Source organism: Enhydra lutris, unplaced genomic scaffold, assembly GCF_002288905.1.
Source record: "Enhydra lutris kenyoni isolate GAN:26980312 unplaced genomic scaffold, ASM228890v2 scaffoldscaffold70, whole genome shotgun sequence".
In the NCBI taxonomy this organism is placed as follows: domain Eukaryota; kingdom Metazoa; phylum Chordata; class Mammalia; order Carnivora; family Mustelidae; genus Enhydra; species Enhydra lutris.
This window is the reverse complement of record NW_019154154.1, coordinates 5992033-6010464: the sequence shown is the minus strand read 5'-3', so window position 1 is coordinate 6010464 and position 18432 is coordinate 5992033. Positions and strand designations below refer to the sequence as shown.

Here is an 18432-nt window from a genome sequence, read left to right as displayed (position 1 = left end):
AAGGCAGCCGCTTAACTAACTGAGCCACCCAGGTGCCCCAGATTACTGCACATCTCTTGAGTACACTTTTGCATCTATAAAATCACTATAGCATCCACCTTCGGCACAATCAGCCTGAGGATGACTTGGGATAACATATAGCCAGCGACTAGCATAATACTGGACACAACAAGCCCTCAACAAATCATTCTATTGTTATCTCATTTGATTACCTATAATGTCTGTTTCTTTCATTTCCATCAATTCAAATGCTATGGCTCTTCTTCAGGCTCCACCTCTTTATGAATCCGTCCCTAACTATATTTGAGAGTTTCGTTCAAGTATTTGAAAGTGACTGTCAGGAGGAAAAAAAAAAAAAGTGGACATTCTGGATAGCTCTTATAGGGCAATTTTATACAGAAATAAAAAGAAACAGATTTTAGTTCAGTATCTGAAATAGTTTTCCAACAATTTAAGCTAATCAATAACAGATTAGAAACAGAGAACTCAATCTCCCCAAATAGGGATACAGCTGAATGCTGCCACCTAACAGCATGTATAAGCTTTGGTAGCTGATTGATGGAGGTTTAAATCCCAAGTCCATCATTTCCTGGCAGCAAGACCCAGGCCAAGTTGTGTAAAGTCTGAGTCTGTTCCTTCAGTGTGAAAACCGGTCTTAGTAATACCCATGGCGTTGAGGTTGTTCCAAAGATTAAGTGTTCTAAGAATCTCTACCACAAAAACAAAACACTGTTGTGGCCTCCCTGGGGACGGAGGTAACAAAGATAAGGACTGAGAGCTGTTGGACTCATAAAGCCTCAGGAAGGTGGGGACGCATCACAGTGCCTGCCAGGACCAGAGAAGATGGCAAGACAATGGTCAAAGCCCAGACCAGAAAAGATATTTTGACACAACCTTTTAAAGACAAAAATCTCTTCTCACGCTTGCCAAGATTTCATGATATCCTCAAATAGTAGCCCCTACTGCAGTAATAGCCCACCTCCAATATAGGATATGCAATAATATCCCACCTCCAATAATATCCCTGGAGAACAGGGGTGCTTTTCAGAAAGAAAGAGATGACATTATGCAAATGGGAGTGTGCTTCCTTTCCAGATGTTCTAGATGTTATGAAAAGTTCCAGTTGATTCGGGAGCTCTGTACCAGTTATTTGGAATAACAGTGCTCTCTGCAACTTCTCGTATCAATATGTCAAAATAATAACCAATTTTATCAAAATCCTACATCTTTTTCCACCTTTACTGAGATATAATTGACATCCAGCATTGTGTAAGTTTGTGGTGTATGATGTGTTGATTTGATATGCTTCTATATTGCAAAATAATCACCACCATAGCGTTCACTAACACCTGCATCATGTCACCTAATTATCATTTCTTTTTTGTCATGAGAATATTTAAGATCTACTATTTTAGCAACTTTCAAGTAAATAATAGAGTATTATTACCTATAATCACTATGCTGTACCTTAGATTCCAGAACTTATTCATCATATAACTGGAAGTTTGTACTTTTTTGGCCAACATCTCCCCTCTTCCCCCACCCCAGTCCCTGGTAATACAATTCTAGTGTCTGTTTCTATAAGTTCAGCTTTTTTTAGCTTCCACATAGAAGTGATATCACACAGTATTTGTCTTTACCTCTCCAATTTATTTCATTTAGCATAATGCCTTCAAGGTCCATCCACATTCTCACAAATGGCAGAAGGTACTTCTTTCTCATGGCTACATAATATTTTCATATATTGGGCTGTTTCCCTATTTTGGCTATAATGAATAATGCTGCAGACAACCTGGAGTGCAGGTATCTCTTCTAAATCCTGTTTTCATTTCCGTTGGATGTATACCCAGAAGTGGAATTGCCAGATCACGCAGTATGTCTCATTTTAATTTCTTGAGAAATGTCTCTACTGTTTTCCACAGTGGCCACACCAATTTACATCCTCGCCAACAGTGCACAAGGCCTTGTTTGTCTCCACATTCTCCCTAGTATTTATCTCTTCTCTAACTGATCACAGCCATTTTAACACGTATGAAGTGATTCCTTATTTATTATAGTCCTTGGTATTTTGTGATAGCAGCCCAGATGAAGCCAGTCCTCCTGGGACTCTTCAGTAAGATGTCTTATATTTCTGATGTGGACTCCTATGACAGTGTGACAGTCTCAGCGTAAGGGAGTCCCTTACCTTGGTAGTGGCCCAGTAACTGACTGACAAAAAAACCAAGCTCAGTTTTTCTTTCTGTGGTTGTGCTTTTATGAATTATTTAACTGGGCTTTGTCCTTCCCTTTATTTAATTGCACTCTGAGAGAAGTGCAGACTGTTGGCATTAAGAACCCTCTAGAAGACAAAGCAGTTGATTATTCTTATCATCAAAGTAGGCTCTCACATTGGTATGATAAGAAGCACTGCACAGAAATAGCTTGTTGGCAGAATTACACTCTCAAAGGCGAATATCTTCAAGCCATCCTTGACTCTCAAAAGGCAACCACGTACAATGCCAAGGAGTGAGGAAAATGTTGAACTGAAGGCAGAAGGATCTCATGTGAAATTGTGAGTGGCCTTCAATGACACCTGTCAAAGATTCACAATGATTTTCTTTCCTTTCCAATGATGGGACTACTCTCCCCAGGAAAGTCCTGTCCTCTTCCTGGCTTGAGTATTAACTGATAGTCCTAATGAACACCATCTCTTTACCTGCTTGCCTTTGAAGCGGGGTTCCTCTGTCAGGAAGGCCTCCTCCCCAAGTTAGCCTCCACCCCACCCCATTCTGGGGAATTCCTCTGTGGCCTTCCATAACATACGGTAGAGGGTGGGATAGTGGGAGGAGCTGCTTCGGATCCAAGCAATAAGGAGTTGCACGGTTGATAGAGATTTTAAAAACAATGATAAAGCCAAAAAACGAGTCTGCTTTTTCTGACTACCATATGTTGGCAATTCCAAACAATGTCAATAATAAAACACTCCTATCCGCTAGGGCGGACTTTCCCCACTGAGCTCCCTTTCCTCCTTGGTACACGCTGTCTGTGCCCAGCACCTTCGTAAGCATTTACATATACCAACTCCCGTAACTGAACCCCATTAGACAGCTGAGAGAACTGAAGCACAGAGAGATTATGTGACCAACCTGAAGTCATCTAGCTTGGTCGTACTGCCTAGCAGTTAAGTGGTAGGTCCAAGGTTTCAGTTCCAAAATTGTAATTCCAAAGTATTACACCAGTTCACCCACCTCACCACCGAACATATGCCTCTCGAAGTATCTAGTATGCATACAGATACACCCCTAGGATGGCACCTGGATCCACCTAGGATCTCGCAGCTCCCTACATGTGTTCCTCAGCGTCTGTTTATATCTTGCATTACAGTCCTCACTGGGCTGCAGGGCGAAAGCCACCAGACCCCCAAGCCTAGCACAAAGGCTGGCTCATGATAGATGTCACATGAATGAATGGATGAAAGCAGTCTTTGGTCCCAGAGCTAGAAGAGTTTATGCATATTATGTTTATACTATGATGGGCTGGTGGAAAGCTCTGGGTTTTGATTTGGAATTCAAGAACAGCCTTCAATTCTAACTCTTTTACTAATTCTCTCTGAGACCCAGAATCAGGTATTTAATAGATCTAGATATTGGTTTCTTAGTCTGTAACATAAGGGATGGACTGTCATACCAGTGATATTCAATAGATGCTCAACTTGCTTTCTTCAAACTAAACTCAAATGGGTTTCTTTTTCTTTCCCATTGGTAACAAGCATTTTTGTAGGAAAAGCTTTTTATTTAAGTGTAAAACACCAAAGAAAGCACACAACTTATAAGTATACGGCTTAATGAATTAGCACAAGGACACACACCCGAGGGAAACCACCTCGATCAAATACAGAACATTACCAGCCCCCGGTACTCTCTCGCCTGAGTCAAAAGTGAAGCTTCCCTGACTTCTAACAACACAGCTTAACTTTCTAATAAATGAAAAAGAAAATGTGTATAAATTCTTTTGTGTAAGTCTTCTTTCCCTCAACATTCTTTTTTTTTTTAAGATTTTATTTATTTATTTGAGAGAGAGAGAAAGTGAGAGAGAGCATGAGAGGGGAGAAGGTCTGAGGGAGAAGCAGACTCCCCACAGAGCTGGGAGCCCAATGCGAGACTCGATCCCGGGACTCTGGGACCATGACCTGAGCCGAAGGCAGTGGCCCAACTGACTAAGCCATGCAGGCGCCCTTCCCTCAACATTGTTTGTGAGCTTCATCCATGCTGTTGTGTACACACACAATGTATACAATTTATACTACATTGTGTGTAACTACAATGGGTTCATTTTCCTTGCTGCATAGTATCCCACTGTGTAAACACCATGTACAACTTACTTAACCATTCTGCAATTCATGAATGTTTTGGATAAATGCAAAGAAACCCATACCTAGTAAATCATAATAAAACTGCTGAGGAGATCAAAGCTACCTATTAAAATTTATTCACTTAGGGCACCCGGGTGGCTCTGCCTTCAGCTCAGGTCGTGATCCTGGAATCCTGAGATGGAGTTCCCCATCGGGGTCCCTGCTCAGAGGAGAGCCTGCTTCTCCCTGTCTCTGCCTCTCTCTCACTCTGTCTTTCATGAGTGAATAAATAAAATCTCTAAAAAAACATAAAAATTATCCATGTATTTATTTTTCCAAGAATTCTCTTCCCCCTTTCTGAGAACTATTCCTTTTTACTGACTCAAGTTTATGAATACCCAGATGTAATTTCTGAGGAATGCTGAAGGTGGTAAGTTCAGTCAGCATAAAATAAGAACTATCAGAATCGGGAACAGTGCTTTCTGAATGGCATAGTACTCTGGCTGCCTGCTTGGCATGTTCTTCAGTGTGGTCCTCTCCTCTGCTCTAAAAAATCCTCTCCCTCGACTCTCTGTATCCCTGAGCCTTGGTCCCAGAGTATTGCTAATGAGAGAGGTAAACCTGAATTCTGGCTTCAAGTACATGTGCCTGGCACATAGAAGGAACTGAACAAATATTTTGTGATTGCTACTCAAATTCAGCATTCACCACTTAGCTCTAAGTTCTTTCCTCATTTTGGGGATGATAACTTCAAATGTCTACCAACAGCTACTTTAAAATCTCTTGATTCTTCTGAGATCTGCATTCTTACTTGATAAATAACTCCCCATTTCATTTTTAGTGAGCAACTCCAAAGATTTTCTTCTTTAACCTAACATCTCCATTTATTTATTTTTTAAGGATTTATTTATTTATTTGAGGGGGGAGGGGCAGAAGGAGAGAGAGAGACTCTCAAGCAGACTCCCCACAGTATGGAGCCCAATGCTGGGCTTGATCCCATGACGCTGAGATCATGACCTGAGCTGAAATCAAGCGTTAAGGCACTTCAACTACTGAGCCTCCCAGGTGCCCCCGCTAACACTGTGATTTAAAAAAAAAAATATTTCAACCTTCATTTTTACTAACCCTCTGTCCTTTCCAGCTCAAGGGAATCTGTGTCTCCTTTTTTCTCTAAAGCTAGATCCCATCTGAGAGATACGGTTGTTATATTTATTTCCTCTCCCTGGCATCTTCAAACTTTCCCTCCCCATAGACTTCAACCCAACCTGTGTTTTTCTCCTTCACGTTGAAAGAAAATCTCAGTATGATTTTGGTGTTAGCTCTAGCTACCATCTTATTGCTCCTCCTTTACCAACATATTTCTTAAAAAGAAGCTCAAGAATATATTGATCACCTGTCTTGAAACCTTGACATGGTCTCTACCCACTTCCATGATAAGTCATTCTACCTCCTTGCTTGATCTCTGCCTTCACCACTGCCTTTGCTTCTTCTTCCTGTCCCCTAACTCTGAATGCTGAGCATTTCTGAAATTTCAACCTGGGTGTGGAGTTCTTTCTTGTGCTACAAATGGTCTGTCTGCTTCTTGGATAATGTCCATACAAATGACACCCCATTCTCTACCTTCCACCTTGTTCTCTCACTCCAGCCCCTGCTGTGTTGTCTTTGATTCCTGCTTAACGTTCTTGCTTGGCTGTTCCGTTTTCTTCCCTCAAATGAACATTTGCCAAACTGAGCTTGTCCTTTTCCTTCCATCCACACTGGGCTCAGCATGCTAAATTCCTCTCCTTCATCAATAACACCAACATTTCCCCCACTTAGGCAGGCTTGGAAACTCCATCATCACTGACATTCCTATCTTTCATTACACATAGTAATCAGTCACTATGACTCAGGGAGATTGTTCTTTGAAAAGACTCAAGCAGCCATGCCTTTTGCTTTTTCCTATTCCCACACTCATCCGTGATTTATATTAGCTGATGCCATTAAAAAGCTCAAGAAAAACGTGGCATTTTCCTTTTCTCGTGTTTTCCCTTCTTGATGGGCTTATAAATTTTTCTCTCTCTGAAAGATATTTTTAGCTCTCAGCTATTTTCAGAACCAATATTACTGATCAACGTGAATTCTAGGAATGGGCAAGTCTTCCAATGGCTAACTCTCCCAGATCTGCTCAAGCCCCTTAGGTTCTTAATAAGCCTGACTCAGGAGATTCTCCCAAAGGCAGGGAATATTCTAAAATCGAAGCTTTACAAGGTCATTACAAAACACCTTCAACCACTTGACAACGGCCAGAACTATTCTCACCTGGAAAAGCAGAGATGATTCCCATACATTCTTATCTTGGTGGTCAGAAAAGCAGACCCCTTATTTCTCTCCATAACAAAAGGAGGGCAGAAGCTGTGTTTGCCACTCTATAAATGTTGCCACGTCTAGCTCTAAACACACACATTTCTTATGGTTCTAGAGACGTGAGGTCCTCTTGCACGCAATGCCTCCTTGCGGGGTCCTCGCAGGCAGAGGGGCAGATCTGGTATCCTCTTCCTTGGAGGGGTACAATCACATCACGAGGGCTCTATATTCGTGGCCTCATCTACACTCGATTCCCTCCCCAAAGCTCCCACTTCTAAGTACCATCACATGGGGATTAGGGCTTCAGCATATGAATTTTGGGGAGACACAAACACTTAGACCACAGCAAGGTTGCCCAAACCCAACTCATTATTTCCTCAGCTCTCTCACCCTGTCTGCATGCCCCAGCTTCCTCCTCCCATTCCTCCAATCTCCTGTACCTCAGGGAACAGTGGACCATCCACCAGGGCCCAAGCCACATACCCATGAGTCCACGTACATCAACCTCTTGTCTGAGCCCAGCCATCACTAGGACTTTGAAACCATAAATCTGTCATTTCCATCAACTGCTCTCAAGTACGCTGCTATTGCCCTGAGTTCAGCTGACATTGGTTCTCAATAGCTTCGCTCCACATCCCTCTGTGTCCCCACTTGCTCCATGCCCGTCATGCTTTACAAAACCTCCAGAAGAACCTTCCAAACCCAAAAAGCCAGTCATGGCACTTCCCCAGTAAAACCTACCTTTCTTATGGCACCTGGGTGGCTCAGTCAGTTAAGTGTCTGCCTTTGCCTCAGGTCATGATCCCAGGATCCTGGAATCAAGTCCCACAGGGGCCTCCCTGCTCAGCAGGGAGCCTGCTTCTTCTACCTCTCCTTCTCATTCTCCCTCTGTGCTTTCCCTCTCTCTAATAAAAATCTTAAAAAAAAAAAAAAAAACTACCTTTCTTTCAAGCCATTTCTTTCTCCTCTCTACTCTCAATTCCTTCCATACCCAAGTCCAAGTTTATGCTCTTGCTGCACAGAATCACTGCAGGCCACCAAAGGTCCCATATCCCTTCCTACCTCTGTGGGTTAGGCTCATGCTCCTTCCTCTGCTTGATATTCCTCCATCAGTTTGTCTATCCAGAAGTCTCCAACTGACCCTAGAAAACCCAGTTCAAACACTACTGCCTTTCAGGCACATTCCCTGATCTCTGCAGACTGGCCTGGACATTCTACCTTCCACATGTTTATGCCATCACACACAGCTCCAAAAATCAGTGTTCTCACCATTGCATAATGGCTTGTTTGCAGGAATATCCTCTAGCACCTAGACTGGATACTGCACACCATCACAATAATGATGATAATATAATAATAATAATAATGATGATGATGATGATGATGATGTTATTATAACATATGTTACCTATATACTATATTAACATTAAATGTATTATGTTAATGATAATATATTAAAGTTTTTTCTCTTATTTCTAAAAATTGTTATTAATGTTAAATCTTTGTTAGAATTCAGGTCCTTTTGCTAAGTCATTTATTAGTATGAACCATGTAAAATTGCTATTTTGTTGGTCTAAATGGTCATATATTAATGATTTCATGTTGCTTGACTTAAAACATTCATTTCTCCCTTCACAATACCCCTAAGAGGTAGGTATGTTATATGTTTATAACCCTCATTGTATGGGTAAGAAAACTGAGGCTCACAGGTTTTATGTAACTTTTCCCAAGGTTATAGGAACAAGAGAGGGAAGGAGCCAAGACTCTAATCCAGAACTGCCTGACTCTCAGTGGTCTTGCTCATGATGATATCCTGACTCCCAGAACTATTTAATTGTGTAATCAACTGATGAAGCAGTGACATGGGGGCCCCGGAGATATGATGATGGTTGGCTACATAAAGATGTCTGTGTTCAGCAAATCCAGAGTGGATAAATCCTGATGTTCCTGTGGCAGCTGAAATAGGTTTCTCTGCAGAAAGCAAAGGATGGTAAATACTGAAACGAGTTAATAAGGAAGGTTATGGAATCTCCTTCAAAGGAAGGATTTCTTCCCCCAATGGAGGATAGAGTCTCATCTATATGAGATGGTTTAAATATAATCCTTTGTGAAGGTCAATAAATTGGGCTCACAGAGTCCTTTTCAGGCTCCTTATGATACGCAGACACACCACTGGCTTACTGTGGCTCAGCATGTGGCCTGAGAACAGGAGGGTGCTGATCCCCCAGCCAGAAACAATCTCTCTCCCTCAGCTCTCCGACTCAGCCTTCTTTGGGACGTAGGTAGTGACTTTTTGTATGTCATTCTGCTTCTTTCAAGAGAAAAATGCACCAAAAGCATAAAACATGAGTGGTTCATTTTGGTATCTTCATACATTTAAGACTTTTGATTAAAAGGAACTTCTTTCCTCTTCTGAAAGAATCCTGTAGTATCAACTAAAAAGAAGTCCCTGATTTTTGTATAAAATCTACTATAAAAACTCGGCAACTCATACTATGAGAACAAAGTTTTCTTAAGTGTGCTTTTTTCCAATCATTATCAGATATAACATAATTGTTTCTCTTTCCCTCAGCATCATTTTAAAATATGGCCATTTGGATGTTAATTCCTTCCAGGTAAAAAGTCTGGAAGATGAGCCAGCATTTCAGTCAGTAAGAAGGACATCTAATTAGATCATGAATAGAAAATAACACATCCAGGGGAGCCTGGGTGGCTCAGTTGTTAAACGTCTGCCTTTAGCTCAAGTGGTGATCCCTGGCTCCTGGTATCGAGCCCCCACATCAGGCTCCCTGCTTAGCAGAAAACCCGCTTTTCCCTCTTCCACCACCCCCCAGCTGTGTTCCCTCTCTCACTGCGTCTCTCTCTCTCTCTCTCTCTCTCTGCCAAATAAATAAATAAATAAATCTTGGGGGAGGGGGAGGAAAGAAAATAACACATCCACACATCTAAGCAAGTGTTCAGCAATTCTTGGTTAGAGTTTCTACCACCTCAAAATAACGCTAATGGACAAGTTTTTTTCCCCATAATTGTCCCTCCACAGAAGCATGATTTCTCACAACAGTAATGAATAAGTGAATAAAACACTGCTCTAGACGCTTATGCTCAACAAAAATAACAATAACAACTACTTGTATGGAACATTAAAATAAAAAAAAAATCTACCAAATACTCTAGCTCATTTGAACCATATAACAATCCTTACCATTTATGTCACTACTTTAGAAGATATTTACAGGAAACTTGGATCGGAGAGATGAAGCAAATTGCTGTGAGTCACAAAGCCAGGAATAGCAGAGTCTAGACTAGAACCCAGGCGTTTTCCTGATTCCAAATCTCATGATCTCTCTACTGCATCTTTCTGTCCACATGGCCAATCTTAAAAAAAAAAAAAAAAAATAGCATTTCTAACTCAGCAGTATAGAAAATCAAGAGCCAAAGAAAAATGGCCAGTTTGTGAAAAGAGGCACATTTTCTTAACTTTGATAATTAAGCTTGAACATTAATTCTCACACTTAAAAAAAATACCAATACTTACGTTTACTGAGCATTGACATCTTACTGCTATACTAAGTGCTTTATATGGATTAATTCATCTCATCCTTACAAGTAGTCTAGAATTTGGCCCTCTTCTGATTTTACTAATGTAGAAATTAAAGTTTAAGCTGTAAAACCTTAGCTTTCAAGGTCACATGGTTGGGAAAGTTAAGTGGCAGAGCTATGGTCTGAACCCATATCAGCTGAACCTAGAACCTAGGCTCATAACCACCATGCTAACCTGCTATGCTAGTGGTTCTCAAAGCTTGGTCCTGGACAGGCAGCATGGGCAGCCCTGGGAACTTGTTAACTTGTTAGAAAAACAAAATCTCTGGCCACACCAGACCTACTCTGGGAAAGGAATCCAGCAATCTGTGTTTTAAGAAGCCCTCCAGGTGCTCCTAAGGCACATGAAAATCTAAGAACCACTATGCTAGACTGGAACAAGAGTAAATGGTAGCCATTTGCAAGGAGTCAGTATATGTTCTGTGCTATTAGGAAATACAAGAAGGAAGTGAGAGAAGTTGAAGACAACTAATAAGGCTGTTGACAATGAAAGTCTTCAGGGAATAGTAAAGCCAAAAAGGGAAGAAATAACCTTAACTAGTGTACACAGAAGCTGAAAACACCAATGATGAGCAATTAATCAGGCAATATGTTACACTGTAATCAAGGATCAGAAAATTCCGGAAGGACTAAATGATACAGAGTTTATTACTGCATGGTAAATGATCATTAATAAACTGTGGCTGTTAAAAGAACTAAAGAGATGAATAATCACATATGTCAACTGTAGAAGGAATAACTTGTGATCTTAATCACTTGGAAAAATTACAGGTATGGACACATACAGAATCAAAAGAATGAGGTTAGCAGTGCTATTAGAACCTAGCACAGGGGCGCCTGGGTGGCTCAGTGGGTTAAAGCCTCTGCCTTCAGCTCAGGTTGTCATCCCGGGGTCCTCGGATAGAGCCCCACATTGGGCTGTCTGCTCGGCAGGGGGCCTGCTTCCCTTCCTCTCTCTGCCTGCCTCTCTGCCTACTTGTGATCTGTCAGATAAATAAATAAAATCTTAAAAAAAAAAAAAAGAATCTAGCACAAACTTGATAGCTCTTTTTATATAAAATCAAGATAGGTACAAAGGCACCAGGCACTTTGACCTGGATAACATTTCAACTGCTAAAATAATGAATTTATGTAATTATATTAGCACATCGCATTAATCCCTACCTGTAGTAACAAGAATTTACTTTGCTGGAATTGCTAAAATGCAGAGATGACTTGACTTGGAAGTGATCTGGTTATACTTAGTATTTTATCCAGCTTATGACCTCTGATGATATATAACTTTTCTGAAGGATTAAATCTGCACATGAGTGCTTCCAAAGAGAGGACCAAGAGTAGCTTCCCAGGGCTTGTCATTCCAGTATCCTTCATTACATCTCGAGAGAACTACTTTTTCAAAGTGCCATGTAGAGGAAATGAAAAATGATATCAAGAAAAAAATACCCACAAGTGAGTGTAAAAATAAAAAGGGTTCCAACAAAGACACCAAAAGTCATTAGACAACAAAACTGTGGGTTATTCCTTTCACTTGATGGCTACTGATTTGAGGTCTCTCTCTCTTTTTTTTTAATCTCTACCAGTTGTTTAAAAGGAAGCAGCAGATGAAAGAGAATGCATTAACTGAAGTTGTCAAGGAAATATTAAAATCGTCTAACTGGACCTTATGAGAAGAGGTCATAATTCCCATGGAGGAAAGGTATGCTCTTCGCTACCTTACTGTTTTGTTGCAATTCTCCATTCTCCTATCAAGAAAAATCAGCTCAAGTAACTAAAACGTATTCACTACTTACTATGTGCTGGTAATCATTCTAAACTTGACACATACATTTTCTCTTAAAATTTTCATAGCAACTCTCTGATGTATGTTTTCTTCTGTCCATTTGACATTCTACACATAAAGATGAAGGCTGAGAATTAAAGTTATTCTCCAAAGATGGCCCCAAATAATTCAGCTCCTCCCTCTACATGCAAGCTACACCTCCTATAAAGTAGTAGAGTTTCTATTCCCTCCCCCCTTGACTCTATGCTGGGTCTAAGACTGATTTGTCCAATAAAATGCAAAGAAAGAAATATTATGAACCTTTCAAACCACGGACTAATTAGGACTGGCAGCTCCTACCTCTTGAAATCCAGCCACCATGTTATAAGGAAGCTGAAGTAACCACATGGAGAACAATCAAGACCTCTGGTTAGCAGTTTCGGTTGAGTTCCCTGCAAACAGTCAGCATTCACTTGCTAGTTATGTGACTGCACCATCTTGGAAGTATATTCTCCAGAGTAAGTCAAAACACTCCAGCCAATGGCACATGGAACAGAGATAAGCTGTCTCCATCAAGCCCTACTCAAATTGCAAAATCGTTGTTGTTTTAAGCTACTAAGCTTATTACACTGCAATTATTACACAGCAAGAGATAACTGAAGTATTGAACTACCCAAGGTTACACAGTGGGACAATTTAACATCACATAGGCCATACTTTTCACTCTCAAATACATTAAGAAGCTGCAAATTAGGATGTGCAAAGAAAGGTTTCCATGGAGGGACAGGGGTGAATGGATGATGTGCTTACATGGGCACTGTATTCAACAACTAGTCACTGAGAACCTGTGAAGTCTCAGCTACAGTCTCAGCAGCTGAGACCAGGTGCTACAGATACAAAGATGAATAGTCAAGAGTTGAGCTAAAGCTCCCTGCAAAGCCACTAAGACAAATTACAATACCAGACCACACGCTCAAACAGATGTAAAATAACGGGTAGATACTTGGGATTACTTGGTGATACGAGTTAATACCCTTGACTTTCACATCCAACCAAAGGCATGGAATCACAGGGCAAGATTTAGAATGACCTTGGAGTTGGGGCAAAAGTGCAGGTAAACTTGCACGATAGATTGATAACAACAACGCAAAATGTGTGTGTGTGCGTGTGTGTGTGTGTGTGTGTGTGTGTGTGTGTGTGAAAGGAAGGCAAAATATAATGAGTATTGGAAGAAGGAAAATTTCAGTCATTCAAATTTGCATTTGTGAGCGCTGCCCCCACCCCACATACACACAGGACTCCTATGGCAAGGTCATGCAAATATTGTGACCAAACTGAATGTCATAGAATTCTTTAAAAATAGTTCCAGGACCTCTAGTTCTAAGATGGAGTAGCCCCAGTTCTCCCTTTTAAACAGGCAGAGGTCCTCTCTTCCGCAGGTAAGAATTCATGAACCTAACAGCACAAACAAGCTGAAAGCCTCTGAAAGGCGGGAGGAAGACAGCCTGCCTGGGAATCTCAGGCCTTGAGGAACCACATGGCACCACCCCTCCCCCATATATTCCAGACACGGTGCCTTAGAAGCCTAACTAGAAACCACCAACCATCAACATGCACAGACCAAAAACAAAACAAAATAAAACAAAAACTACCCCCCCACACACACCCCCAAAAAACTCTAAGAAAAGCCTATTTTTCCCTAGCCAAAAGACTAGGAAAACAGTAGCCTATCAGCAGAAAACCTCTTTGGTAATACTGCCTCCCTGTAGGAAACTGGAAAAGAAAAACTGCGTTTCTCCCACCCCCGTGGTTTTAGGAGGGCTGAATAGGGAGCTGATCTTCCACCTCCACCCTACTCTCCCCACCACATCGGTAACTGGGCACACACAGATTCCCCAGTGAGGTCCAGTGACCTGCAAAGGCCCCCATCCCTACTGGGTAGTGAATCTACTACCGCACCACCCCTGTGTCTGTGGACCCCGATGGAGAGCTGAACCTCTATGCCCAACTGGCATCCATGAAGCGGTGATAGGAAGTATGGGGTGGGGGGAGGTTAGTTAGCACAGTGGTTAGTTAGCACTCACCACTTATCCCCCCTTCCCTTCCGTTGAAGTCAAGGATGCCCAGTGTCTGCCCCACTCTGCAGCAAAAGCAGGTGAGTCAGCCAGCTGCCCACCACAACCCCTCTACCTCCCAGTGACAGCAGTGTACAATGTTACCATATCACAGAGAGGCAAAAGAGGTAGCACACACTGATGCCCTGCTTTCTCCAGGAAGGTGTCAGTAGAACTAAATGGGGAGCTGAACTCCTACCCTACACTCCTGCAAGGAAGCAGTGTGAGTCATCCTTCTACTTCTGGTACTGGCAGAGCCCATCAGGAAGCTAGACATATACACCCATCCAGCCCTCAAGCTACATCTCAACAGGGAGACTACCTACCAGAAAAAGAAAAAGAGATTAAATAGGATCCAAAGTCTCATAAAATAATATACAAAATGGCCAGGGTACATTAAAAAAACCATTCATCATACCAAGAACCAGGAAAATCACAACTTAAATGAGTAAAGACAATCGTCAGCCACCAACACTGAGAGTAATCTGTATTAGAATTATCTGACAAGAATTTTAAAGCAGGCTTCATAAAAATGCTTCTACAAGCAATTACAAAGTCTCTTGAGCCAAATGAAAAACGAAAACAATTATTAACAACGTTATCTCTTACATTATTAACTTTATATAACTGGCAATTATGGTTATGTCACCTTTCCCTCCTCAAGGTATACAAGTTGTTTACTCCGTAATGACCATGGTATCACAACCGCTTGAGAGTATTTATAGTGCTGGCCCTCATTTTCCAAAGAATCTAAGAAATGTTATGCAACCAAATCTTCTAAGGGATCCACAGCCAACAAGATGTTGTTGGAAGAGGTCACTGAAAGGACATTACTGATGGTTGACCTCAGAGCTGGACCCTGACAACTGAAGGTTCCTCACCCCTCGTCCCCTGTCCTTGGAATGTGCGATCCACCCACCACTCCCCCACTAGGAGCTGTTCCAAGGACACAGCCTTAGGGAGAGTAAGGTATTACTGAGACCCTAAGGGCTGACCACAGTTAAGGTCTCTATATAAACTTTTAAGATTATGGAGGGCAGATGTAAAGATCTACTGATCTGTGGCTGCTGAAGACAAGACTTCCATTTAAGTTCCCTTGCTTATTAAAACTGCCACCTACCAATCTGGAGTGGCCGCCTTTTTCTTTAGTATCTCCATGCCCTCTGTGAACCAGGGCCAGTTACAGATTTCACCCAGGAAATTCTTGAGTTTGTGAACCAACAGATGCACAACATACGACCAGTAGTTAATGTCAGTGTTTCATGTTAGTTGCTTATGAAATTTCCCATAAATTTTATTGTATGTATTCAGGTGGTTAACATCTATCTCAGAACTTTAAATCCTCTAATAAAGAGGCTCTAGAACGTGGTAAGTGGAAGAAATACTGAGTATTTTTGGCTTGACATTGATTTTTGTTTAACCCTGACACCAACAAAAATGTATTTTGTTCTTTCTAAAGACAGACATTTCTCAGATGTTTATTGTGGGATAAGACTTTAGGGAGGGAATGCTTCCGATGACCTTCCTTCATTAAAGTTTTAGGCTTCCCTGGTATGAAGCAAGAGGTGACCACCCCCCGCCCCCCAGTCTGTCTCTGCCTAATGTCTGCCATGAAGTCTGAAATTCCATGACCAGAGTCTTTACATGAAGCACTTTTCAATCTTCTCAGGCTTCTTCTCTAGAAGTGAAAATACTCTCTAAGGAAATACATCTCAGTGATGAATGCCCTGTTGGTTCTCAGAAGATCTAAGTTTGATGTGACTCCACTGATGAGTAGCTAATGTGACTCTGGGCAAGTCTTTTAAAACACTTCTCCAGCCCTGTTTTTATAATGGTAGTAAAATGTGGATAACCCCCATATTTGGTCCACCTGGCAGAGTGAACAAGAAAAATAAAATAATGCATTTGTGGATACTTTATACAGTGGAATAAGCTTACAAATATAGGTGATTACTCTTAGCAGGTAAGTTTTTATAGACTTTTGTAAAATATAGTTCTCACGTCAGTAAAAACTGTTCAGTAACAAAACATACCAACAGGATTTCAGAGTCTGCCAGAGGGCTAGTAGGTTTATCAAAAGGAGTGAGAGGACCAAGAGAGAAAAAGAGGGTGGCCACCAGGGACATCTCGCTACACCTCCACCTGTCCCTGCACTGGTCCTTGCAACATATCCAGTGTAGCAGATGCTCAGGGTTGAGCGGTGGCCTGGGGCTAAATACACTGTTTATGCACATGATACACAGATCTGGGGATATGGGCAACCTCTAAAAGGGCTCAAAAATTAGACACCCTCTTCAGTTAAACATTCCTGGAGTGTGTTAACCACTTTCCCCCACAATCCGTTTTTCTTAAAAAGTTGCTCTGTTGTTCTTTGTGCTATAACCCCAAACCTGAGAAGCTGTTGAGGAGTCAAGAAAAAGGTCTGGAAAGAATATCCAAAGGGTGAATTTCAATTTGATTCCATTACTGACCTGTTGTGTGACCAACCCTGAGCAACCTCTTTGGAACCCTAAACTAATATTATACATATTTACTATCTGTGATTGGGAGACTTTTTTTTTTTTTTTTTTTTGGATTCACTCTTTTGCTGGCAACTGCTTTTATACAAAAAAATAAAAATACTGGTCTTAGGAACCATTTCCTGATGCAGTTTCATTTTCTTGCAGCCAAACTACATGTAACACCACTCAGAGTAGTGACTCGCACCATAGTTTCACAAGTGTGTATATGTGTGGATTCTGATAATTTTGTACTCTGTAGGGGAGGAAGAGAAACACAACTCAAGTTGAGAAAAAAAAATATATTCTCAAAAATGTTTCTTTATATCTGTTTTTAGAGACCTTTGTTAAGGGTAAAGTTTGAGATGGCGTTAAGGTGGTAATGTGTGTCAGAAAACAATGGTGAAATCTCAGGCTTAGCAGTCAGAAGACCCCTCTGGAATCCTTGGTTCTGCTACCCACTGGCTAGATGGCTTTTTTTACAATTATAAATTGGGATAATTTACTTAGCTTGCAGATTGCATTTTCTACAGTGATTAAAAATAATGTTAATAAAGTCCTTGCATGTAAAAGGAAGGCAATAAATGGTGCCTTTATTCTGATTATAGCCGTGATTACTGGGGGCAGAGTATAGGCATAGGAGATCACCTTTTGCTACTATAGCCACAAAGCCATCCTTAGCTCCACAGAGCCTTCCAGGAGGGACTGGAAGACTGGCATTCATTTTGAGAATTCCAATCCATGCCCTCTGGCTTCCTGGCAATAAACCACAGCATATCCGCTAAGATGCCAGATTGTCCCGAGTAAGCTTCTCTTGAATGCTGTTTCCCCATTAGGAGTAAAAAAAGGTCCACCTTCCAGTTTCTATGTCCTAAGGTAATGATCACAGCTGCTATCATCATCATCATCATCAACACCATCGTCATCACTTATTCACTTATCGGGTCCTCTCTATATAGGCCAAACGCTCTGCTAAGTCCTTTACACATATTATCTTATTCAATCTTTTCACCAGTTTCGTGCAGTAGGTGTTATTACTCCATTAAAAGACAAGAATCTCAAGGCTCAAAGAGGTTAATAACTGAAAGAGACAAGATTCAAACCCACTTGCTTATTCACTACTCTATTCTGCCTTACGTGAGGCACTAAAATACTTAGCCTTATTAATACTTAACCCAGACCCCCCAGCTGCTAGGAATTTATGATAATTGTATAATTAGAATTTCAAATTTAGGGCAGTGACTGAGAATTATTATACTTCATTATGTGACCTTACAAAAGTATTTACTATAATAAATTTGTCTGCACTATCTTTTGGAGAAGTCTACAGTCTTCTTAAGCAGACTCACACATACTTAAACAGAAAAGAAATATGAATGAGACTGTATCCTTGACAAACAAGAAGGTGCTCAAATTAAATAATTGCAAATATTATCACTGCAAATATATGTAAACACTAGGCCACAGACATAATGTAAGCATTTCCCATACATTATTTAGTCTTCACAACAATTCCATGAAGTTGGTATTATTAAAATCCCCATTTTACAGATGAGGAAACAAAAACAAAAGTGTCAATAACTAATTTTGAAAGAGTTGATTAAACATTCAGGACAGGAAAAAGTCTTTCATGGGTTAAGAACATGGAGCAAATGCAAACCCAAGAATCGTTCTTCATTTTTAATTGAAAACAGTAATAACAATAAGACCAACATAGGAGTCCTGCCTTGATTGAGGGATGCTCATGGTTGATTTACAAATAAATTGAGTATGCATATCCCAGGT

At 40.9% G+C, this 18432-nt stretch overlaps 1 long non-coding RNA gene across 1 annotated transcript in view; it reads right to left on the bottom strand.

The window, feature by feature from the left end:
- Positions 1 to 219: 219 nt before the first annotated feature.
- Positions 220 to 18432, bottom strand: part of LOC111159864 — an 88682-nt gene continuing 70469 nt past the window's right edge. The window contains exons 4-5 of the long non-coding RNA XR_002641436.1: positions 9879 to 10051; positions 220 to 334 (exon numbers count right to left, since the gene is read on the bottom strand). This is a non-coding gene — a long non-coding RNA (uncharacterized LOC111159864). The remainder of the gene's footprint in view (positions 335 to 9878; positions 10052 to 18432) is intronic.